Below are 26,730 nucleotides of genomic sequence, written 5' to 3' on the forward strand. Positions count from 1 at the left end.
TGTTATTTTGACCAAGCTGCACTCAGGTAGAAACGGTAGAGCCTGCCTGCCTAATTATGAGACCGGAATATTTATTTTAATACTCAGTTTCAAAAAAATTTACCAAAATTACTCATAGCTGTGAAAATCAGCAGGAAAAGCCTACAAAAGAACAAGGAAAACAACAATAAACAAATGTTGGGGCCCTGGATTATAAATTGAGTCTAGGGGACAGCCAAAGCTCCTTCCTGTCCTGCCCCTGGGCCCGATTGGAATGCAGAAACTTCTAGCTCTCTCCTGGTCACATTTGGAAGCCATAGAGCTAATGACTGCTGTGGCTCTCAGGACAAGATAAGATCTGCAAAAGAGACAAGGCACCTGGGGAAACTACAGCTTCCTCATTGTCCCGCCTCTCTCATCCCTGTCCTTGCCCTAGCAATAATGCATTGTTTTTTTACTAGCCCACTGTGGTCGCCATTGCTCTTCCTGGGAACACCCTTCACCCATTGTTCCTGACTCAGATGTAATGAATAAATACCAAGGTTCTGGGTGCCTCCTCATGGCCTTTGGTTCCCCGGGAACAACTGGTCATCCCAGACCACTGCCTGGACCTGTATTTTGTCTCTTGCTCTTCGTGCCTGCCATGTGCTGTAACTCCAGCCAGGAGATTGGAATCCACTGCAGGTACCTCCAATAAACAAATACAAAATTTGTATACCAGTGTTAGGCAAATGCTCTACCACTGAGCTAACATCCTTAGCCCCAGCACACCAATGCTCATAGCAGTATTATCCACATTAGACAAAAGATAGACATACCCCAAGTATCCAATAAAGGATGAGCAGATAAACAAAATATGGTATATACATGCAATACAGTATTACTCAATCTTCAAAAGAAATGCAGCCCTTATACATGCTATAGTGTGGATAAACTTTGAAGACATTGTATTAAATAAACAAGCAACACAAAACATGACAAATATAGTATAAGTCCAACCATATATGGTACCCAGAGTAGTCAAATTCATAGAAATAGAAGGCTTGAGAAAGGAGGACATAAGGAATTAGCATTAATAGGTATACGGTTTTAGTATGGAAAATGTTCTGGAGATAAATAGTGGTAATGGTTGAACAAAAGTGTGACTATAATACCACTGAACTGTACACTAATACAGCATTAAAATGCTATCTTCTATGTTGTGTGTATTATATCACAGTAAACAAATACAACAACACACTCCATTTTCAGTGAGACTAAGTAATCTAAAGACTGTACAGCATGTGTCAGAAAAACTAAAAATGGCTAGGAATAGGAAAAAGCACTATGGGAGGAAAGGAAGAAAAGAAATTTGAGGGGAACTAAGACACTTTCTGATATTAGAGTTCAGAAAATTCCAGGAGGATAAAATTGCTTTTTAAAGGTACGAATTTCAGACTGAAGTTGAAAGACAACATCACTTGTTTATAAAAAGGGTTGTGGAACTTGAGATTACATTTTCCATGCATACATTCTATTTGTTCTTTGTATTATTAGTTATGACAGTAATCAAATAATTTTTCTGTAACATTTAACATTAAAATCCTCTATTCACTATAAACTCCATGGATGGAGGGCCCGTGTCTCAGAAATAGATCTCCAGAAATCAGGAAGGGGGTTATAGGAAAACTAAAAGCTACCGAAAAGCTGGGAAAATGGAGCACAGCATAGAGAAAAAAATGCCGCAGCCTGGAAACCTGACCCTGACTCCTGAAGAGGAGAACATGTCTCTGCTGATACAAGGTATCAAGAAAAGCCTAAGGCTATTGTAAACTGTAATAACAGGGCTTTTGCTCTAAAAGTGACTCCTTTGACATGCCAGGCTAGAGTTGGAGAAGAAATCCAGTGTAGCACCCACCATATTTGAGGGAGTTTAATCAGGAGCCATTTGGGGAAGGAGTTAACTGTTTAACACTGAGCCACAGAACAACTACACTTTAGAGTTTCTAGTGTCACCCTACCACTGTGACTGGATGGGAGACAGCTACAGCAGACAGATGCAGAATGGGCCTGGATGAGACGTAGACCCTCTGAGATATTCAAACTCAGGCCAGGAAGGACCCAGAGACCCCACCCTCCGAGAGCAGAGTCCAGGCTGGTGGTTTGTGGTTTTGGAGATAGCTAGAACTGAAAATGCTGGCGTTAAATCCAATGGTCTGATTTAGCCCCTCTACCCCCCCCCCACCTAGATGGCTACATTCAGCACGGAGATCAACAGTCTGACTGATTTCCTCATATACCCATACGAGCTGGGAGGAACCTTGGCTTGGACAGTCTCCACAGCCTGCGGTGGACCGGCAGAGGGGCCTCTGGAACACGGCCTGAGGACACCTCACAAACCCATAGGCTGTAAAACTAGCCCAAGAAATCCTTGTCTTGGGGTGCACAGAGGAACATGGAAATTAGGAGCTGCCAGAGTAAATACAGCCCGAAGGCGGAAATCATTGACAGAACTCACCCAGCGGGGAGAAACGGGACAGGATACAGCGTTCACACAAAAACCCGCGTGTGGGAACAACACAGGTCTCAGGCAGTGAGGCACCATCCTTCCCCCATGTCTGGTAGGTTCGAGTACTGCAGACCTTGGAGAGAAATCATTTATTCAAAAACTCACACGGGAAACCTTAGCCTCATTTTTTTATTCATTGTTTTTTGAGGGTGGTTTGGGATTTTTATTTTCTTTTTTCCTTTTCTTAGATTTTACTGTGCTTTCTGTTTTTCTTTTTTCTTGTTTGCTGTCAGGTTTTCCCCCCGCAGAAAAGAACCAAAGAAAGAAAGAAGGCTTTTATGTCCGACATAGACAAGACAGCGCAGTATGAGATACAGGACGACTCTGGGGCGAAACAAGGGAGTTGAGGCTTATAAAGACTCTGGCTAGGGGCGGAGTTTAGTGACATGTCAGGAGCTGATTGGGGGTCTCTGCATGCAGTGGAAGGGCAAGCGGAAGTTGTACTCCCGGCTGAGGGGAGGAGAAAAGTGGGGGGTGGTCAATGGGAAGATAAGCTGTTGTTTTGGGCTCCAGCCACGTTAGACCACCGCCACCATAACAATTCAGCAGTTCATACCCTGTCAGGAACCTGTCACTACCGTCTGTTACTTTTATCAAATTCTACACATTGCCCTTTACTCTTAATAGGGTACTTTATCCCTTTTCTTGCCTCTTCCTTTTTTTTATTTTTCAATTTTTTTTTTTTCTGGGTTTTTTCTGGTACCGGGAATTGAACTCACGACCTTGGGCTTGCCAGGCAGGCGCTGTGCCGCTGAGCTAAATCCCCAGCCCTGATATTTTTCAAACTTTAGAATTTTCAGATTTCTTTCATTCCATCATTTCCCAGTCCCTCCTATCTCTATAAGTATTACTGTTAAGCTTTATTAATCTTTAGTTAGCTCTGTGCTATTATTGTTGAATTCTTTTCTGATTTTAATGCTGCATTTTGTAAGTACTGCATGTTAATACTTGGCTTGTCTTTGTGTCCTTATTGTAATTATGTATCTCTTTTCTATGGTTAAGGGTGGTACCATGATAGCTTCTGTTGGTCCTTATGCCAATATCCAGTTTCTCTTTCCCTTTATTACTGTTGTTGATTATGTTTCTATTGCCAGCAAAGCAAAGTTGGTACTATTAATTTGTTTTCACTGTATGCTAACATCTGGTTTGTCGTTGTGTCATCAAAAGTAAATGTGATGGTTCGGTGTGGTGGTGCACACCTGTAATCCCAGCACTCGGGAGACTGAGGCAGGAGGATCATTGCAAATTTGAGACCAGCCTGGGCTGCAAAGTGAGCTCAAGACCAGCCTGAAGTGCATATGAAGACCCTGTCTCAAAAAGACAAAAAATAAAAATTAAAAAAAAATGTTTATATACAATGGAGTATTACTCTACCATAAAAATAAATTTGAATCATTTGTAGGAAAATAAATATACCTTGATACCATAACTCTAGGGGAAATAAATCAGAATCAAACTGTTTGTTTGTTTTCTGTCTTTTTGAGACAGGGTGTCGCTATGCAGTTCAGACCGGCCTTGAGCTCACTTTGTAGCCCATGCTGGTCACAAACTCACAATGATCCTCCTGCCTCAGCCTCCTGAATGCTGGTATTATGGGCATGCACCACCATGTCCTGCTTCAAATAGTTTCTTTTATATGAAAAATCCAAAGTATGAAGATCAATATAAAAGTTAGATAATAGGAAACAAGGAGACAGATTTTTTTTAAAAGGGAATGGAATGAAAAGATGAGGGGAGGAGGGAGAGAGTTGAGGGGAAAGGGATAAAGGAAGGACTAAGATGTGCTATTGTCCATGTACCAACCTCCCGTGATGCATTCAATCATTACACAATGCAAGCATGTACTAAGAAAATGAAATTTTTGCCAGGCATAGTGGCACACACCTGTAATCTCAGTACTTAGGAAGCTGAGGCAGAAGGACTGCCTCAAGTTCGAGGCCAGCCTGGGCTACATAGTGAGTTCAAGATCAGCCTGAACTACACAGGGAGACCCTGTCTCTAAAATAAACAATCAGGAAAATGAAAAATGAATTTTTAAAAATTCCATGGCATAAATGGACTTACCTGGCCCCTCCCCCAAAAAAGGATCATGTAGATATTTCAGGCATGTAGGAGGAGTATTTCTCTGTTGCAACAGAGAAGGAAAAAAGCTTTTGGTCACAAAGCTTAAAGGCTACTGTGACTGTCCTGTCTTGCTATCTATCCAATAATCTCTTGCAAAAATCAATTTGTTCATTGTTAGACAAAAAAAAAGGAATCCGAAACTACCCAGCAGTGATACAAACATACCAAAACAAAAAATATGAGAATAATTAGAAAAGTACCAATGGACAAACCCTACCAACCAGGAGAAAAATAGCACAAATAAGCAAAACTTCACCATTTTTCTTTTTTTTTTTTTCTTTGAGACAGGGTCTCACTATGCAGTTCAGGCTGCCCTTGAGCTACTCACTTTATAGCCCAGGCTGGTTTTGAACTTGCAATAATCCTCCTGCCTCAACCTCCCAAGTGCTGGGATTATAGGTGTATGCCACCACGCCCAGCTTCACCATTAATTTAAGAAATTTTTTTATGCCGGGCATGGTGGTGCACCCAAAAAAGATATACCACAGTTAAATTGTTGGACTGAAAACATAAAGAATCCTTTCGACAGCCAGACCAAAATCAATCAATCTAGCAATCTACCTTGTATAAGGAAAAAGTAAGAACGGCCTCAGAATTCCCCAAGAAACATTCAACTTTGTAAGATATTGCAAGTTTGATTAGATCCAGATATCACTTATTGGGGTTGTGGCTTGCTTTGAAACTTCATTGATTAATTCCTTAATCCAACAGACACTTAGAACCACGAACTGTTTGTACGTGTGGAAAACAGAAGTGTCATCTGACAGCATATTTCCTTGGGGAGATTACAGACTAAGGCAAAAGACAAACATGTAAATAAGCTCACAATCTGATAAGAATAAAAACAAGCTGGGAGGCACGGCCCAGGCAGGGCAGCTTGTCACAGGGTTCCAGCGCTTGGCAAGTCGTGGAGAGCTGCTCTAGGTCGCTGTGCATCCCCTCGGCCCTGCTCCTGCTTTCGTGAAAGCTTCAAGATAGACGATAATTTGGATAAATTTATCGAAAAGCATAAAGCCAAATTGGCCAAAGACAAAACTGGAACATGACCCACCTTACATGGAAAAGAAGGAATTGATTATGGATTAAATTTACCACTTGGGGAAGACTTCAAACAGAAGAAACATAAATTAAAAGAAGAATTGCAGCAAGATTATAGTCGCTGTCTTACTCAGAAAAAATTTCTATCCACGGCTGAAACAGATCCATCTATTCTGAGAGTTTCTCTTTCTATTACTGAGAGGTTATCTGCCAAGGAAAGGTTGAAACTTGAACAAAACAAAGAACATAATCAGTTTGTCAGGGGCAAGGAAGAGTCCAGTGAATAGTTGAGACTGGTAGAAAAGAGCACTGAGCCCAAGAGTCAATGGAATAAACATTCTGTTTGTCAAGTTAAATCTGATTTATCTCCACAAACACAAACATTTTGCCCAAATTCAGAAGGTTCAGAAACCGGGCATGGTGGCGCATGCCTGTAATCCCAGCACTTGGGAGGCTGAGGCAGGAGGATCATTGCGAGTTCGAGGCCAGCCTGGGCTACAAAGTGAGCTCAAACCAGCCTGAACTGCATAGTGAGACCCTGTCTCAAAAAGACAAAAAAAAAAAAATAACCTCCTTCAGAAACCTATGAAGTGCCTCTAAACCTATAACGACTAGAGGAGGACAGATATCGACAACTGGACAATGAAAATGAATTAAGGAATAAAAGAATGACTAAAAAAAACTAATGAGGAAGTGGGTATTTCCAATACAAAACATCAAAGGTTTGCCAGCAGGCTGGCGTTCCAGGAGGAAGATTTTGCAGGTTCCCTGAGCACCCTGTTTTTGACAGACAGTATCATAAACCAGACAAAGATCGTGAAGTACGTGAAGAAATGGATGAAAGGTTTAAATATGAAAGTGATTTTGATAGAAGACTTTTGAGAATGTATACAAATGACAAGGGCGCATGGGAAAAGTCGAGGGGAGCCGCCTTCTGTAAAGAATGATGTCACAGAACAATCGAACACGTGAATTTCATCTGTTGGAAGTGAAAATGCTCCGGACAACCGACTCCAAATCTGCTAATCAAGAAATCTATAGTCCTTTTGCAGGGATGCTCTTTAGAGGTGAAGATAGAGAACTCACTCAGAGAAGGAAAGAGAAATACAGACTAGAATTATTGGAGCAAATGGCTGAACAACAGAAGAAGAAGAGATGAGAAAATATTTAGAACTCAGAGTTGCAGCTTCTGGAGTACAAGACCCTGAGAAATCGCCTGACAGACGAAAGCAGCGTAGGTGACACCAAGACACTTTGGAGAGATGACACCAACTGAAAGACTCAGAGTAGCTCTCCAGACTCCTCGCCCTCCTGTATCCACTTCGGCCCCACCCATCCCATCAGTTCACTCCATCCCTTCTCAGAATGAAGGTGTGCACAGTGGGCTCAACAGCGCCCTTGGTGAAATGGTGCCTCCCAGGACTGCACCTCTGCCTCCGCCTCCCTACCGCCACATTTGGCTACTGGCTATCGAACTCCTTATGATGATGCACACTATTTTTACAGTGCCAGAAACACTCTGGCCCCCAGTCTTGCTGATGGTGGTTCAGGAGTAGTGGGAGTACAGCCTGCAGCGTATGTTAGTGCTCCTGCCTTCCACCAACCAGCACAACCGAGTGTGAATACAGTTGGACAGAAAGAACGGAAAATTGCAAGTGGTCCAGTGGTAAACTCAGGAAGGATTTTTGAAGATAACACAAAACCTTCCAAAGAATCACTTCAGTCCTAGCATCAGGATTTGCAGTAGCAGATTCGGGAAAGAGAAGAAAGAAGGAAGAAAGAATGTGAAGAAAAAGAAAAATACAAAGCCAAACTGGAAGCTGAAAGAAAATCTATAACCCCTGGGGGAAAGGTGGAGGTGGTACTCCTCTGAGAGATGCAGAAGGAAATTTGAGGGTTTCTTTTTGTATTTTTTTTGGTGTGGTGTTTTTTGGGTGTTTTTTTTTTTGCCTTTTTTGAGACAGGGTCTCATTATGCAGTTCAGTCTGGCCTTGAACTCACTTTGTAGCCCAGGCTGGTCTTGAACTCAGAACAATCTTCCTGCCTCAGTCTCCCGAATGCTGAGATTGCAGGAATGCACCACCACGCTTGTCCTTTTTTGTATGAGACAGAATTTCTCTATGCAGTTCAGGCTGGCCTTGAGCTCACTTTGTACACCAGGCTGGTCTCGTACTCAGAACAATCCTCTTGCCTCAGCCTCCTGAGTACTGGGATTATAGGCATGCACCACCACACCTGGCCTGGAAATTTGATAACAGATATGTTCAGGGATGAGTTATTCATACTTCAAAGATCATAGCATATTATAATTTTTGTCCAAACAAAAATTACCTTATTTATTCCATTTTTATTTTCATCTTCCTTCTCATTCTACCTACCTCCTACTATATGCACTCATATTATGTTTGATGATTTTCTGTATGTGTTCTTATAAAATATACATTTATTTTTATGTGATGTAAATGGTAGCATGTCACTCATTTATTTTCGTTTTGTTTTTTTCACTAACCATTATGGTTTAAGATGTATCCCGAAGGCTTCCTGTATGTATGTGTATATGTACATGTATATTTGCTTGTAGGTACTAGATAGTATCAACAGATGTGCATCCATCTCATTTCACTCTCTATCCATCCAGTGATGAATATTCTAGTTCACACAGTTCTCACTACATTATTCAAAGTGGAAAAAAATTTCAGTGAACATTCTCTGATAGCCCCTGTTAAACAGCTCTAGGACTCTTTGGAACATATACTTACATTCTGACTGAATAGTGCCAGGCTGCTTGCCAAAGTGGCTACATCAGTTCATGCTTTCACCAGTAATGCAGGAAGCCAGCTAAATACTATTGTATTCATAATTTTTAATTTTTGCCAGCTCAATAGATATAAACTGGTATTTCACTGCTCTTTTTTTTTTTAATTCTGTCTTTCCCTGATTGTCAGTGGCAAAACTTCTCTTTGTATCTCATTAATTTCTCAGGTTTCCACTTCTCTGAACCTTCAGCCCATTTTTTTAAATCCCTAGTCTATTTTTTCCATTGAGTGTGGGAGACCAGGTAGGAAGATGAAGGCCCAATTGGCCTCTTCTGGGAGCACTAGGGAGAAAGGCGTTGCGAGTGGGCGCTGAGACTCTTCAGGGAAAGTTAGCGCAGCTGAGAGCCTGTTGTTTCCCTGGACATGTGCCATGGATGGTGGGAGGCAGATAGATCCTGTTTGACTCTAAGTGCATTACCCATGTCTGAGTGAACAAAGGCAGAGGGTGCCAGTCACTCGAGGCTCTTTGTCAAAAAGAGATAAGAGTCGGAGCAGGGCGTGGTGGCGCACGCCTGTAATCCCAGTACTCGGGAGGCTGAGGCAGGAAGATCGTTAGGAGTTCGAGGCCAGCCTGGGCTACAAAGTGAGCTCAAGGTCAGCCTGAACTGCGTAGCGAGACCCTGTCTCAAAAAAAGACCAAAAAAAAAAAAGAGATAAGAGTCCCCAGTCCCCCACGTTTTTAACCTAATTCTGTGTCTCTTTGTTTTTCATCCTCATCATCCTTGGGTAAGATACAAAGCTCAGGGGCTAGCTCCTACAGTTGAGGTTGCTCTTTCTTGCAGGAATACCTTTATATATTTTAGATACTAATTTTCAGGTGGGTTGAGACATTACAGATACCTTTTCCCAGGCTTTCTTGTTTCAAAGCACAATAATTTTAGAAATACTTAGCTTTGAAACAGAGTGGTCCCCTTCATCTGATACCTCCCCGGACCCTCAGGGGATGTCTGACACCTTGGAGAGTACTGAACCCTACACATACTAAGGTTTTCCCTATCAACCCTTACATAAGATAAAGTTTAATTGATAAATCAGGCATATTTAGAAATTAACAACAATAATAAAATAGAGTAATTATCATGAAATAGTCTAATAAAAGTTAGGTGTGATTTTCCCCCTCTTCTGTCTTTTTCTGAAATTTTCCAATTACTAGTTTCAAATTAGAGTTTCCAATGAAAAATAAAACTGGATAACACTGCAATAAATTTGTTGATTTTTTTTTCCCTTACACTTGAGGCTTTCACTCTGTTTGAGAAGTCCTCCCTGACTCAAGATCAGGAAGATATTCTCCTACGTGTTCTATTTACCTCTCACATCTAAATTTTTACTTCATCCAAAGACTACTCTCCTATGTGGCCTTAATTTTCTCTATATAGTAAGCCAGTTTCCCCCAGATTCTCCTTCCAACAATCCATCTTTTCTCTTCATTCACTGAGGGGAAAATTTGGTTTGTTGGAAGTTCACCAGCTATTCTGTAGAGAAGCAAGATTAAAAGTAGGGACACCATGCAAGATGTATTATTAGAGTCCCTAGAGAATAAGAAATGAAGGAAGGCAGTACCCTCTGAGGGGGCAGAGAAATCTGAAAATTTGAGAGAAATTTCTGGGCTTGGAAATGTGAGATGAAGAAGAAGAATCAGGGTCTCTAGTTTTGAATCCACAACACTATAAAACCAGACATGGTCATTACTGAGACAAGAGTGGGAATGGGAACATGGTTTGAGAGGATACAGTGTATATAGTCATAGAGATACTGAAGTTGAGATGCTTGCAGCCAGATTTTGCCTGGCTATCACATTCCTAAAAAGGGGTTTGTGTGTGTGTGTGTGTGTGTGTGTGTGTGTGTGTGTGTGTGTGTGTTTTGTGTTGTGTGTGATAAAATGCCATCATTTAAGAACTGGAAGATTTCACTCATATTTGGTTTCTTTCCAAAGATCAAAGCCAGGCATAGTGCCTATAATACCAGCACTCAGGAGGCTGAGGCAGGAGTTCAAGGCCAGCCTGGACTACATATATAGTGAGTTCAGGATCATCCTCAACTGTACTGTGGGACCTTATTTCAAAACACAAAAAATAAACATAAAAAGAGATCAGAACCACTTAGTACCAAAACCCTTTTTTTACATCTTTTTGTTGTGGTATTGGGAATTGAACCCAGGGAACACGGAGCTATGTCTCAACACTCTTTTTTTTAAAAGACAGGTTTTCATTAAGTTGTTCATGCTGGTCTCAGACTTCCGAGATTATCTTGCCTCAGCCTCCCAGAATGCTGGAGTTACAGGCATGTGTCACCATGTCAAATTCCAAAACCACATGTCTGCCTGGCTTCAACTGAATGCAACCAACCAGCACCACCCACCACTTCCGTGTAGCATGAGTTTTCCCAAATAGCCCTCTACATAGGACTCTCAACTCCTACAGACATTTGGGTTTGGCATCCTGGGACCCTGGTATAACACTATGATGAGGTATGGGGTTTTTTCGGGGGGTGTTTAGAAAAAAGATACAGGTGTTTGACATTAAAATGTCTTGAATCCTGGATCTACCATCTACTGAACTGTTCAAAAATGTCCATTTCATCAGTAGCAGAATGGGCATACTACCTGCCCTCCCAGGGCTTCTTAAGAGGATATAATGAGAAAATGCACATAAAACTCAATATTAATTGTTAACAAAATATAAATTTAAAAACATGCAAGTAAAGACTGGAAGTACAATTCTAAAAGGGATAGTCGGAGCTATGATACGTGGAATACAAAGCCTGTCCTAGGTTTATGACCTCAATAACGCAGCATTAGAACCCATTTCCTCCACATTCCACCTCCACTTCTCTAAATCTCTGACAGTTGACACATAGAAAGTGCTTAATAAATATTTGTGAAATGATGGAAAGGAAGAATGAAGGAAGGAGCTGGAAAAAAAATATTCTCTTTCATTTGTAAAACAGAAGACAATAGAAGTGACCAATTCACCTGCCTGTTCCTGCCAATCCAGCATCTACCTTCCTACCACTAAAAATGTTTTATGGCATATAGTTATATTCTGTACACCCAGTTCCAAAAAAAGATTTTTAAATGACGTACAGTCATGCTGGTTGAAAAATAAATCTCTAAGCTTCCTTGGGCACAATACTATTTAGATAATATTCAGTACAAGAATTCAATATATGTAAATAATACAAAAAAAAACCAAAGAATAAAGAAGGGGTTACAACTCTGATTTCATGCAAAAGATTTCAAATAAAGATAGTTCTGTAAGGATCCATTTATAGTTTTCTGTTGCATGTGCTCTACCTCTGAGCTGTACCTCCAGCCCCTTGCCAGCCTATATTAGGAAAGAAATCAGGACCAGGAGAGAAAGAATAGGGTAGCTGGCAAGGGAAAAGGGCTATCAAAAGTATGCTATTATAACAAAGAACAGGTGTTGGATTCAAAGTCATATTAAGAACATATGTGTTTAAAGTCTAATTGTTTTACAATCTCAACCAAAGGATCACTATCATTCTTCTTTCCAAGAAGATAGACTCAAAGTCATGTAGAACTAGAAGAGAATTATTGAAGTCATCAAATCCAGTTTGCTAATTTTTCAATAAAACTGGAGATCAGAAACATGACTTGGGGCTGAAGGTGTAGCTCAGTGGTAGGGTGTGAAGCTGTATGTGTGTGAGGCTCTGGGTTCAACTCCCAGCACCACAAGAAACAAGCAAACAAAAAAACCTCTAACAAGTGTGACAGCAGATATACAAGAACCAGGCATACACTGTTCAATGAATGTACACTGATTTTTTTCATTATGAACAAAGAATGGTTAGGGCATCATCATTTACATTTTAGATGTCATTCAGGAACTAAAGTGACATATAACTGAGTGTTTTTGCCTGGCAAAATACACATGTTAAAGCTTTAACTCCCAATGTGATGGTACTAAGAAGTGGGCTGTGAAAAGATAATTATGTTTAGATGAGGTCATGAGAACCCCTAGGATCCAGTTAGTGCCCTTATAAAAAGAAACACAATCTCTCCCACCCACCCATCTTCCCTCCCTCTCTCCCTCTCTCTCTCCTCCCTCTTCCTACAGCTCTGCTTTCCTCCAAGCTGGGAAGATAGCCCTCACCAGGAATTGATTTTGCCAGATTTTCAGGTACCTTGATCTTGTACTTCCTAACGTCCAGAACCATGACAAATAATTGTCTTTTGTTTAAGCCACCCGCTCTGTGGTATTTTGTCAGAGCAGGATGAGCAAAGAAAGAAACATTGCCAAAAGAGAGAGTTCTAAAAGAGGCTGAAGCAAAAATATGACACAGAGTGTGTCATGGACAAAAACCTTTTCAAAAACATTTAATTAGGGAAATTTCTTGAAATTCATGAAATGGGAGAATATAAAGATCTCTTATGTATTCATAGCCAACTTTAAGCCATTATCAACATTCTGCCATCTTATTAAGTTTCTCCATATACTTTTTCTTTTGGATTTGTTTTACTTGGTAGAATATTTTTTTAAAGCAAAATCAAGATGTACCATTTTACTTATAAATATTTCTATATCTCTAAGAGATGAAGATTTTTTTAAATAACATAATCACAATAACTTTATTATACTCCATAAAATTAACAACAAATTTTTAAGCCAATGTCTAGTCCAGGAGAAACCTAACGTTATGAAAGTATAGACTAATGGGTCAAGTTTTCAAGTGATACTCTTTTACTAAGAATTTTTAAAGAGGAGAATTTCACAACTAAAACTTGTAATCTCATTTTTTCTTGTCTTGCTCTGCAAATACAAATCTGGGCACTCAGATTCCAGAGAAGGATAAAAATAGGCTGTGAATCAAAACCATTAATCATATCCTGTTATTTTTAGTTATCTGTTTCTTCCTGATATTTTTAACTCTGCATCAGTTTAATATATCTGATCATATTTTTTCAAGGGAAAGATGTTTTAAATCAATCATGGAAAATTTTGACCAAAAGATAAATTTAAACCTAATGTAGGGTGCTTGTCTCAGCCTATATCCGTGGCCCTTACATGAGGTGCTTACATTGTAATTTGGAAAGTCCTCAGTTAATAGTTTGTCCCTTGACTAAATGATCTGCCATGGAAATAGTACAAAATATTCACATCTAGAAATGTAAAAACTCAAAACAAAATATGGCAGATGGGCAACAGGTTACATTAGTTCTATATTAAAAGCACAGAAGTTTGAAAGAATACTTGGCTTTGGATGAACTTAGAGTCAAAACACTAGTGTTTGTATTTTCACTGGAACATTTAGAAGTACTCAATGATATTTGAGTACTCAATGCTATTTGTACTCAATGATATATATATATCAAGTACTCAGTGATATTTGTTGATTAGATTTCATGTTAGAACTAAAATTTTCCTAAATGGCAACCATTAAATTTCTGATTATGTAAAGTGCAATGGATATGTGTTATTATACATCCTGAAACTAAGAAGAAAACCTTCCCTCATACACTTATTTGTTCTGCATTCAGTTCATTATTTGCTATGACAAATCTGTACATTTATATTCAGAATTGTGTTAGCTTCCTAACACTGTGATAAAGCAGCTGAAACAAAAACTTACATGAAGGAACGTTTATTTCGGCTCAGGTTTTCTTTCTTTTTTCCTTTTTGAGACAGGTCTTGCTGTGCAGTTCAGGTTGACCTTGATCTCATTTTGTAGTCCAGGCTGGTCTTGAACTCATAGTGATCCTCCTGCCTCAGCCTCCTGAGTGCTGGGATTATAGGTGTGCACCACCACGCCTGGCTTGGCTTGTGGTTTCTATCATCAGGTAGCCCTATCACTTCTGTTCTGTGGTGAGGCAGAACACTATGGCAGGAGCACATGCCGGAGGAAACCACTGACCTTAAAGCAGTTTGAAAGCAAAAGGAGAGAGGAAGAAGGGGTGGAACCCAAATATCTCCTTCAAGAACACACCTACAGTGACCTACCTTCCTCTCATTAAGCCCCGCCTCCTACAGGGCCCACCATCTATCAGCAGCCTCACAGGTTGCAACCAGGATTCAGGCAGCGTTTGTATTTGTGTAAGTGGAGATATGTGCATCCCTACTCTACCGCCATTCCCAACCTCCAGTGATGCCAGAGAACTGTCCATAGGTAGATGATGACGACCGGAACATTTACTTTATAGAAAAGCACTTATCAATCTTTTGTTTATACGTCAATGAAGCACCAGCTCTTCCAGATGGACAATCTACTTAATAAACTTGCCATACCTCTCTAAAAATTTTTATTGCGCTCTTTCCTGGCCTGAAATTCATCAGACCTAAGCACAGCTGATGTTATTATGTATACTTCTAATCACATACTAGCTTACGTACAAACACATTCTGTCAGCCCACGTATCTTTCTACAGGCACATCACTCCAACAACAACAGTATGAATAGTACAGTATCACTGGACTTGCTATGAAGCCTTCAGCTGTGTTTCACAGGAGGGATAATATGACCAGAATCAAAAGGGAGGAATAATACATCCAGAATCAAAAACAAATAAACCAACAAAAATTGACTTGGTTTTGTGTCACATTTACGCTTCTCTCAGTCATCGCTGTGAATAGGGGCAGTGCCTTGCATACCTTTGTTCCCTCAGAATGGTACATCACAACCACACAAAGGGTTAAAAAAAAAAACACAAGTTGGCCAGGCATGGTGGTGCCCATCTGTAATCCCAGCTACATGGGGGACTGAACCAGGAGGACTGCAAGTTTGAGACCAGCTTGGGCAATTTGTCAAAATTCTGTCTTCAAATGAAAACATTTTAATAGGAGCCAGAGATGTAGCTCAGTGGTAGTGTGCTTCCCTCCCCTGCGACACCCTGGGCTCAATTCCTAGTACCACGAGTAAAATAAAATAACAGCAAAAGTTCTCAAGACCAGTCGAAACTTTTATTAGAAACTCTAGAGAATGGATCAGAACTTGTAATCTTAGCAGTTCCTTGGGTACTTTATCCATTGGCCAGCACCAGCAGTGTGTGAGAATCACTGTCCACAGTACCTAGAACAGCTACCTATAGTAATTCTATATAAATGTTTGATGAATGAATAAATGAGTCAAAACCAGAAATTTAGCAATTCCATGAGCTGTGACCACAGCCAAGATCTGTAGATCCATGTATCTTTGAAGCATCTTGCATATTGCATCATCTGGCCTAGATAACTGCTAGCTCAAGGCTGGTCTGTGTTGCCTCACTCCATTTCATTCCTGAGCTGCCAGGAATAATCCCACTCTGCTGAGAAATGGTGAGAAGGAAAGTTTGCCTTATTTATTGCTTGCCTAGTACAGTAAGGAGACTGAGATCAAAACCCTAACTACATGTAAATATGTACTGGCATACAATACAGCATTACAATAACTAAGTGGGAGGTCTTTAGCTATGACGGCTCCACCACTTGAGGTTCCCACATAAGCAAGTAAAAACCCAACTCAGTGTAAACAATAAAACAAAACTTAAGCTTAATCAATCAGAAGACACTAATTGACTCTGACTAGAGACTTGGCCTGTCAAAAGCTGCCAATTAACCACTTCCTCTTTATCCAATCAAATATTCTTTTCTTGCTCATTTGAACACTGTCTTCGGTTACTTTTCTCTCATTGCTGAGACAAAATACCCAGCACCCAAAATTAAGGGAGGAAAGGTTTATTTACCTCACAGTTTGTGGAGGTTTCAGTCTGCAATCAGCTGGCTCCAAGGGAGGGCAGCAGGGCACGGGGGCAACAGTTCAGGGCCTCAGAAGACAGCAAAAGCAGGCAGAGCAAAAGGGGTGGGGAGAGCAATCCTCTTTCCCACCCTTACACTGTAAGCAGGGTATCCAGCCTCCAACAGTCTCCTTGCCCTCCTCTTGCACAGGATGAGGTAGTTTACAAAGTAAGACCCTGGCCCCCTGCTGAGCTGCTTAGCTAAACTTCTAAACTTCTCAAGTTGACACACTGTATCAACTGTTGCAAATACATTATAAAAGTTTTCCCCCTACATCCTCTCTGTGGAACACCAAACCCTGCTTGTAATTTGGTGCTATAGTATTCATGAATTACTGAATGTTCAAATAAACTCTCACTAAATTTTGATGTGCCTGATTGTCTTTTAACAACAGTAGCTAAACTGAACATAGATGTACCAGATGATTCAGCTATCCATCTTCTGGGTATAAATCTAAAGGAAATGCAATCAGCATACCAAAGAAACACCTATATGCCCATATTTACTGAGGCATTATTCAAATTAGTTCAGAACTACAATCAACCTAGGTGCCCATCAAGGGATGAATCATACACACACGGATCTTATTCAGCCACAAAGAAGAATGAAACTGTTATTTGCAAGAAAATGGATGGAACTAAAGGACATCATGTTAAGTTGGAGAAGTGAAGGCACAGAAAGACAAATACTATATGTTCTCTCTCCATTTGGAAGTGGGGGAAAAAAACTGGCTCAAATGTAGAATAGTAATTACTAGAATTTGGGAAGGGTTGGGGAGGGGAAGGTGTGGATAAAAAGAGGTTGGATAACAGATAACAAAAACAGGTAACAGGAATAAGTTCTGGGTTCCACAGTGCGGACAGATCACTGTAGTTCACAACCACTACATATGCTATGAAGGTCTAGATGAGAAAAGCTCAAAGGCTCCAAATGAAGAAATGGAAGGGGGAGGGAAAGGCTCACTACTGTGATCTGATCAGTGCATGCTGCATGCCTGCGTTGAAATAGCACATTGGATCCACTATGTATAATTACATGATAATAGAATTTTAAAAATTAAAACAATAACATGTGCTTATCGACCACCATATACTTTATATATGGCAGGCACCGTAGAGAATACAAATTGATTGCAGACTTGATATTATCCCTTGGAAATTTTATAGTCAGTTTTGGAAAGATAAAAGAATGTGCTGGGAACTTTAACAAACTCTCTTTATTCAGTCCTCAGAGCAATCTTGTAAGGGAGAAAAGTATGTACTATTATCTCTATTTCACTAGTGAATGAGCCTCAGGAGTTAAAGACCACCCAAAGGTCATATGTTGGCAGAACTTGGATTTGAACTTTTATGTTTGACTTCAGAATGCAAGCTATTGCCAGTAACCTACAATACACCAAAGTGCAATGGAGGTCACTGTCCACTCAATATCCACTTAAGCAGCACCAGGCTCTGGCATAGATGCAGATCATACAAAGTCTCTGTCTTTGTACCGCTTCCACTTTTAGTGGGAAGCAGACATTGGTAGTGAGGGCAATAAGTAATACAAAGGAAAACTGCATGATACTATATTACATGGGCACCTACAACCAGTAACCTACCTTGGTCTGTTGAAAAGATCGTCCAGACATTCTTAATGAATGTTTAGGCAGGCCATGTGACAGGCGTAGGGATTATTGCACTGTGGTCTCATAGTGTGGCAGAGATTGGACTTTGCTCTGATTTCAACAATGAAAAGTGGAAACTTGTAACAGAAGAACTGGCGGCTGTCTCGCTGAGACACAGAGCTCTTAATTCTCGGACTCGTAACAACTTTCAACATTATAAAGGCATGAGCATCAGTCAAGGACTATACTAGCTTGTTAATACAATGTTAAATTTGATACTTATGATACTTACAAAGCAGCTTTCAAAGGCTTGCCTTTTGAAACTACCATTGCAAGAGTAACTCTTTGGGAGAAGGGAAAGAAGGAGAAATTTTGTATGCATGTATATACAGGATAGTTAACATGGTTGTTCTTCTGTCTTCTATTTCTATGCTGAAAGAAACTGTCAATGAGTCTTTGGTTGACTAGTATTGCATGTTTATATCTGTTTTCACGAGAAGCCACTTTGAAGATATCAATATGTAATACAACCACCATTGTTAATTCCCTACCACTTTGTTTGTAACTCTGTGTTGTCTGTATTGTGCTTGTGATATGTTGTAAAATGTTGTATGTCTGTTAATGTTTCCCTCCTTTTATCTTTAAAATAAAAATTAAAATTAAAATTTAAAAAAAAAGAGTAACTCTTTGGTTTCTTAAGATGACAATGAGAAATTTTCCGTGGAAATAAAAACAGTTTGAGGAAATTGGCTGTGCTTATCTCTCTGCATCCTAATTGTAGCATTCAAATCCCTTTTGAATCATTGTGCTATTATTACAGCCTCCTACCAGAGCTGCTCGTGTATCCAGGCAAACCATTCTGTATCCTTGAGCTAGATAAATGTTTTAAACAGTAACTGTTGATATCTCCAGCAGCTAGCACATTGCTTAACACACAGTTCAAACTCATCAAATGCCTGTTAGAAAACAAACAGGTGGACAAACAAAACAACTAAGGAAGATTTCACATTGGGTTACACTTCACATGTGATATCAATAAAATGCACGAATTTTGCCTAACCTACACAAGATCCTAGTTGGACCATCCGTAGGCTCCTATCACACCTGTGATAAAATGTGAACTACGCTTATGAGACTTTGAAGTCTGGCTTCTCATCACCTTTAAACTTTTGCTTTTTTGCCCCTTTCCTGCCTTCTTTCCTTCTTCTAGATAGCCACAGAGCAATCTAGATACTTTTAAATCCTGAAACATGTCATAGTCTCTTTGGGTTTGCGGGGGGGGGGGTCTTTCCATACAATGTACCTTCTGTCTAATGTTTTTCATCCTTTTTTTTTGTCTTTTTTGAGACAGGTTCTCGCTATGCAGTGCAGGCTGGCCTTGAGCTCAGGCCTTGAACTCGCAACGATCCTCCTGACGCAGCCTCTCAAGTGATGGGATTACAGGCGTGTGTCACCACACCCGGCTTCTCTTCATGAAAACCAACTGCCTCCTTTCATCCCACTACAACCCCACCATTATATCCCTGCACACACACACACACACACACACACACACACACACACACACACACCTACCTCATTCCTATAAAACTACTAGGGCTCATTAGTCTGACCACCTCCATGCCTGAAAATCTGAGCTTTTCTTTGGGTTAACATGGTAGTTTTTGATGTTCTGATCAGAGAATGTATTACCTGTGATAATTAATTTTATGTCAACCTGTTTGGGCTATAACACCCAGACATTTGGTCAGACATTATTCTGGATGTTTCTGTGACAGTGGTTATTTTTTCTTGCTTTTTCTTTCTTTTTTTTTTTTTAACTTTAATAAGATTAACATGTTAGCCAGATGCAGTGGCTCACACTTGTCATCCCAGCTACTCAGGAGATGGAAGCAGGAGGACTGAAAGTTCAAGGCCAGCCAGGGCAACCTAGGGTGAACCCGTCTCAAAATATTTTTTAAAGATGGAGTACAGCTCAGTGATAGAGTGCTTCTGGATTACACACACACACACACACACACACACACTCACACACACACACACACAGAGCGTTTACATAGGTGGATTTGAGGGAAGCACATTGCCCTTCATCATTGGATGAGGGTAGGCCTCATGTGACCAGCATGTGAAGTTCCAATCATGTAAAGACCTTAAGAGAACAGAGACTGACCTCCCTCAAACAAGAAGAAATTCTCCAGCCTGCTAGCCTTTAAGTCTGGACTCCTTCCCTACAATTCTCTCCAGCCTGCTGCCCTGTCTACACATTTTGGACTTGTCACCCTCAACAATGTGCCTGAGCCACTCCTCAGACGGTCTCTCTCTCTCTCTCTCTTCCTCCCTCCTTCACTAGCTATGTCGACACACAGACACACACACACACACACACACACACACACACACGTTTCTTTGGAGAATGCTAACACATCACTTTACTTACAATTGCTTGTAATTTCTTTTTACCTCACCCACTTGATTATAAGCTCCCTGAGAGAAAGAATTTAAACTATTACTCATTTTTATGTCTTGTGGCTGATATGCGTGGTATCTCATAGCATGATAAATACATGTTGAAGGAGAAGATAATTCAAGTATAGCATACATTAAGCCAAATGCTTCATATTAAAAATAAAACCAATAATATGGATTTATGATATACGACGTGACATTTACAAACAGCATAATATATGGTTTAAGGAATGGATTGAGAATTCCCATTCTGTTTATTTTCTGTGATCTACTTAAAAAAGAGTACACTCCTCTGTCATTAGGTCACCTCCATGACTTAAAAGTTCTATGCCAAAAGTAATTGCAAGATTGATGCCAATTCTTTAAAGCGAAATTGCCTCTAGGGTGACTTCAGGAAAATTTCTTCCACTACAAGATAACAGAAGTTAATTATAATTTGTTAACAGTGTTCTTTGTCTCAATAATCCCTTAAACACATGGTTAGTGCCAAGGGATGGTTGGCTCAGAAGTTAAGGACATATTTTTCCTCTGCCTCTTGAAAAAGCTTTCTGTTTACATCTTTGGACACTGAGTATGAAATAATAATCATTATCATCATTAGGATGCCAAATTCTTCTTTTATCTTTTGACCTTAGATACAGCTCATACTGTCAGATAAGTAAAAACTCATATTTGTATGGTAACGCATAAGCTTAAAATCTTTCCTATAATCTCCTCACTTCTCAACATTGATAAAGTTGGATAAATGATAATTAATGCACTGTCAAAGTACGGATTCAATTTGCATCACTCTCTAAATCAGTAATCTAGCTACTTTAGTCAGAGGTTTTTGGTACCAGCTAAACTAACTTACTGATGATAAATTAATCATTTCAAGCAACGATATTTCTTGAGATATAACTTGGTTTTAGTGCTGCCTTTTTATCAATGGGTAGCATTTGTTCATGTTTATTCCCTTTATGCTTTCTAAAGGATCACATAAAAACCACTCTCGTCATTGGGACGTTGCTATGGTTTGAGTAAGAGTCGCCCAAAGGCCCAGGTGTTAAAGGTTTGGTCCCAAGGCTGGTGCTACTGAGAGGTGGCAGAATCTCTAAGAGCGGGTGCCTCATGGGCCATCTTTTATGCATGAGAACACACCCTTGAAGGGTGTGAGAAGGGTATGAGAACCCTAAATTTCTCTCTTCCTCTCTTTCACTTCTGGGCATGAGTGAGGCAGCAACACAATGTGCTGCAGGCCCAAAAGCAATGCACCAACTCCAGGGGTGGAAACTGAGAGCCAAAAGACACCTCCCCTCTTTCTGAGTTTATTACGTCAGATATTTTGTTGCAGTAACAGAAAGCTAACACAGAGAATTCACTAGCACAGGTCATGGGGCACAAGACTCTATGGTTAAAGAAAGAGCATGGTCCACTCAACAACTTCAGTCACTGCAGCTCAGGTGACAGAGCAAGAGAGGAGGAGAGACACTCCCTTAGTGAAGACTTAGGGATAGTGTGCACATCATCCTCCAGTCCACCCTGGAGACTGGAGAGCAGTCCAGCTTTGTGTGAAGTTGGACCTCAGTTCAAATACCAGCTCTAACTCTTGTCAGCTCTGTGGGCTCAAGGCAAATTAAACTGTTTTGAGCTTCCATTTTACCATCTGTATTACTAGTTGCTGTACAGAATAGGCACAAAGGTTTAGCATAGGATTAATCTACAGTAAGGATTCAATAATTGGCAGCTATTTCAAGATAGAAGAAGTCAATGCAGCAAGTACAGCCAAGAGCAAATGACAGCCGTGCTGTGTCTAATTATTGCCAGGGAGCTGCTCAAGCCTAATTTCTCAGATCCCTGAAGCCCGGCTCCCTCCTCAGGATAAATATGATCTTCTCTGGTAGCAGCGACTTCCTTTGTATTAGTGGCTTATAGCAAAAGTATCTTCTTAGGCAAATAGCAGAGGCCAAAATCAGATTTTAGGAAGAGAGAAGCTCGAGACCACAGTTCATGTCTCCACTGTATTCCAGCCACCATCGGATCACCAACTGTCCTGTTTGCTCTGCCCTGAGAAGTTTCCCAGGTCATGGACTTTCAGGGTTAAAACTGGGAAGGTCCATGAAGACTGGAATGGTCAGTCACTCTGCCAGCACCTTCTTGAAGTTGAGCACACACAGCCTACACAGGTGGTATTATGTGGTTAATCATTACAGTGATTGAAACTTTGCAATTAAGAATTTCATACATGTATTACTGAATACTGAAATATGAATTCCATTTTACTGCAATTTTCCCAGACTGTTACATACTTGAGAAGGTTTTCCTTAATTTTCTTTCAGTCACTATTCTTTCACTCCTTTCTACCAAGACTAGGTGCCCCATGAAGCTCAGCATGGCCCACCCCATAGAGTATTATACTAATTCCCATTTGAAGCAATTATCTCACTGCACCTCTTAGAAACTCAAAGAAATATTTCTGAAGTAACTATTTAATTAACCCCAGCAGAACTAAGAATGGAGAATATAAAGAAACAAACAAACAAAACTGAACAAGGCATGAGATTACTTTTTAATATAAGAAATTCTTTCTTCTAGTAGACCTTTTCCAAAATACCCAGTTCCAAGGTTAATAAAAATGTACTACTGGCCTTCCTTCTCTTCATTATTGTGAAGCAATAAAAAATTTGAAACAAGATAGCTTCATTTTTACATTGTATGCACAGTTGATTAGGCATCAAATAAAAAGTGTCCTATACTTTGAGAAGAACTAAAAGTAGCGTTGAGAGTTGCAATTTTGGAATTACTGATTACTGTTGTTATATCAATCAGTATTATCTCAAGCTTCTATTTCCTGGCCTAAAAAAATTAAGAAATCACCTTTTCTGTATTTCCATTGACTACCTGGCTACTGTCCTCTATAATCTTTTCCTCTTCTGCAGTTGCTGCCCCACACCCTGTCCCACCACAGCCCTTGCGATCTTTCTTTCCTGATCTGTGTCTTGTACCATTACTCACTTACTGACTCAGGTGAACTCAGAGCTAGGGAAGGCTGTGAATCAAACAAGTTTTTCTCCATCTTTCCCTCTCTCCCTTCCTTCTTCCTTGAGCTCCTGGAGTGACTAAATATCACTGACAACGTGCTCTGCTCACTAACAACATTTATATCACCTCAAGTTGGGACCCCACAGCTCCAATAACTTCCTACTCTCCGTCAAGAAAATTCTGGAACAATTTTGGGTGGAGAGTAGATCGCAGTTAATTTGAACTTTATTAACTTATAATATCACAAGTGAATAACACTTTTAGCCAACATACACCCTTTATTCAATCATAAAGTTTGTTGATCCAGGTATCAATAGATTGGCAAGTGAAAATTCATTTTACTTTCCATATAATATACAATTTTACATATAATAAATACATTATATTTAATATATAACTTCTTATAAGTTGGAAAGAAGCAATTTTTTTGAAGTGCTGAAATATTGTTTTTATCTTTATTTGCAAATGTTTCAGTTTTACTGAATATGATTTGCTGGATCATTAGTAAAAAGAAACCAAAATTGTCATGTGTATATAAACATTTAAGAATCATTGTTACTAGTAAAATATGATACATTCACTAATTCTTTTACTGTAAATCTATATTCCATAAATCTTCAATGCCTTAAGTCTTATAGAATCAATCTCAATGAGAAAGTAGAAAATAAAACCATTAGCAAACAAGGGCATGTTATTTAGAGAATTAATTTTTTCAGCAAAAAACTAGTTTTCCTGATTTCACACCACCAATTGACTGTACCCTAAAATTATTAGGAGAAATCATATTAGAAATTAAATGATAAATTTTCATTTAGTCTGTCATAAAAGTATTTTTTATGACAAACTTATCTACACTGATGAGATGTTAATGTAAGAAAAGTAAAAATTTAAAAAGTATGATTTGCCTTTGGACATTGCATCAATTCAAGGAAATTTCAGTCAGATTTTCCTCCAAGAAATTGGAAATAAGGTAAAAATAGCCTGTTCTCTGAGAGTTAAACTTTAAGAGCACATACAACAGAGAAGAGTAGAAATAAAGGAAGTCAGTTTTGAGATACAAACTGCCCTGACTTAACTGTACCTTGACTTTTATTGAAAGAACATTGCTAAGAGGTAGCCATGGAAACTGAGACAGCACATGCAGGGACAGTTCAGGGCTGCTGGCCATCCAAGTGCTGTCAAGGAGAAAAGAAGCCTAAATCAAGAGTAGCAGGGTGCCCCCATTGTACTGGAGATCAGTGTAGAACACTGGAAATTGAGTACCTATTTCTACCTCAGGACAAAATCATCCTGTTATAAAAATAAAAGAATCAAGAAAAGTATATCCATATAACTCTACTTGTTCCAGAGCCATGTTTATCAAGCACCTTCTGTGGTGCTGTCTCTAGTTTCCTCAGTGGGTACAACTACATAGAAAATGCACTGAGTTTGCAGTTACAAGTACTCAGGTGCACATATACAGTTCTTAGAAATTAATACATTAGTAATTTTATTTTTGTAGGTTAGTTTCTTGAGCTAGGCTAACATAAGCTCATGTAATTGCTGAAGTGTTCTATGTTGTGTATAAAAGATATTTTAAAAACAGGATTTACTAGACTAGATCCTAAAGGGTTATGGGAAATTCACCAAAGGACTGGTTCTGCATCCTCTCGGGAACAGCCAGCAAGTCTTTCCCTGGCAATGCTCACACATCCATCAGCCAAGCTTTTCCATTTAAAGGAACAGTAAGGAGCAGGGCATAGAGTAGGGTTCAGAGGCAGAACAGCTGCTTAGCATGTGCAAGGCCCTGGGTTTGTTCTCCAGCACAGGGACACACACACACACACACACACACACACATGCGCGCGCGTCCCGAAAAACCCCAAACAAGTGATTACTAATAGTAGTTTGAAGGATGGTATCTGTGATTTATTTCTCTTTATTATTTCTCTTATCCTTTAGTAAAATTAAGCTTATTGGTACAATTTAGATATTCATCACAAGGAATTTGTACCTGTACATGATATATCTTAGTTCCTCTTTCCCCACTCCTAGATTTCCCTCCTTTCTCTTGAACCCTTCTTCCCCTCCTTATTTACAGAGATTTGTTCCCATTTTATCCTTGTTTTCCTCATTTTTTTCTTTTCCCTTCCACCCTTGCCATTCCCCTTTCCTATTTCTCTCATTCTATCATTGTTGAAAGGACAATTCTCTGAACATATACAAACTACTAATGGGGAAGATAACTCAGACCATGGTAGATGGCAAGGAACCTTCAGATTTAGAATATCCCATAGATGGGGTTGGGGATCTAGCTCAGTGGCACAAGCACCTGACAAGTACAAGGTCCTGAGTTTGATTCCTGGTATCCCCCCACAAAATAGAATATACCATAGATAGTTCAAGAAGTAGATAAAAATACTAGACATCTACCATATATTCGGATACTTTTTTTTTTTTTTTGTCCTGGGGATTGAACCCAAGGCCGTGCACGGGGTAAACAAACACTCTACCAGCTCCCAGATACTATCATTATAGCCCCTCAATTCCAGATACCCTCATCTCCCGCACAACATTTGGTAAAGCCCAGCATGAATGGATCTTACTGCCCATCTTCTGTGTAGCTAGCAGCACCAAAGAGCTGACCACTCCCAGGTAAATGATACAAATAAAATGGTTTATCCTACACCCATAATACGGTGCTGCCTGCAAAGCACGCAGTCCTACTCCGTCCCCACTAGGGTTACTTTCTGCCTTTCTCTCTCTGCGATAATTTGAATCTGCTCAATCTCCCTACACACCTTCTCAGCTTGGCCCCTCCTCACTGAGAATATTTTGCCAAACTGCTGAACGCGTTTACATACCCACCCAGCAGATACGCTCTTCTCATTTTACTGTGGCACCCCTGTTTGTAATGTGGTCTGTTCCAGAGTCCCCGAGGTGTCCCAAATTAAAGCTTTGTCCTGCAACGGTAACTCGGCTTGCAGGAACCCTTTCTTTCCAGTAGGAGGCACTGTTCGGCCGTCTCTCAGGCTCGCGCCGCCGCCGAGGCCTCACGTGACCCGGCCGCCTCTGCGCCGGAGGGTGGTCCTGCAGAGATTTGCTTTACGTACGTAGCGTCATGACGTAGTACGTAGGGGCTGGCTTGCCGCCATCTTGCTTCTTTTTCTCGCTTGCTCTCACCCTCTCGGTAAAGCGGAGAAAGTGCTTTGGCGGTTTGTCCGTCCGCAGCTTCGGCTTTCCCAGTCCCGTGGCGTTTGTAGCCACCCCTCCAACCCCAGCCTCCCCCTTCCCCTCGTCGGACCTCGGTGAGACCCTCGAAGGACGCAGACTGGACACCCTGGCGGGTAAGGAGAGCGAGGGCGTCGGGGCCGCGATCAAAGCGGGCCCATCGGGCCGGGCCGGCGTGCGGCGGCGGGGCGCGGG

At 40.3% G+C, this 26,730-nt stretch overlaps 1 protein-coding gene and 1 pseudogene across 1 annotated transcript in view; both read left to right on the plus strand.

Moving 5' to 3' along the window:
- The first annotated feature begins 1,673 nt into the window (after positions 1 to 1,673).
- LOC102019886 lies at positions 1,674 to 26,616 on the plus strand (annotated as a pseudogene).
- Prrc2c (proline-rich coiled-coil 2C) overlaps positions 26,433 to 26,730 on the plus strand; it is a gene marked incomplete in the record, with an annotated part of 78,195 nt that continues 77,897 nt past the window's right edge. The window contains 1 exon segment of the mRNA XM_005374839.2: positions 26,433 to 26,651.

The sequence above is a fragment of the Chinchilla lanigera genome, unplaced genomic scaffold, assembly GCF_000276665.1.
Source record: "Chinchilla lanigera isolate Chin_1 unplaced genomic scaffold, ChiLan1.0 scaffold00005, whole genome shotgun sequence".
Taxonomy (NCBI): domain Eukaryota; kingdom Metazoa; phylum Chordata; class Mammalia; order Rodentia; family Chinchillidae; genus Chinchilla; species Chinchilla lanigera.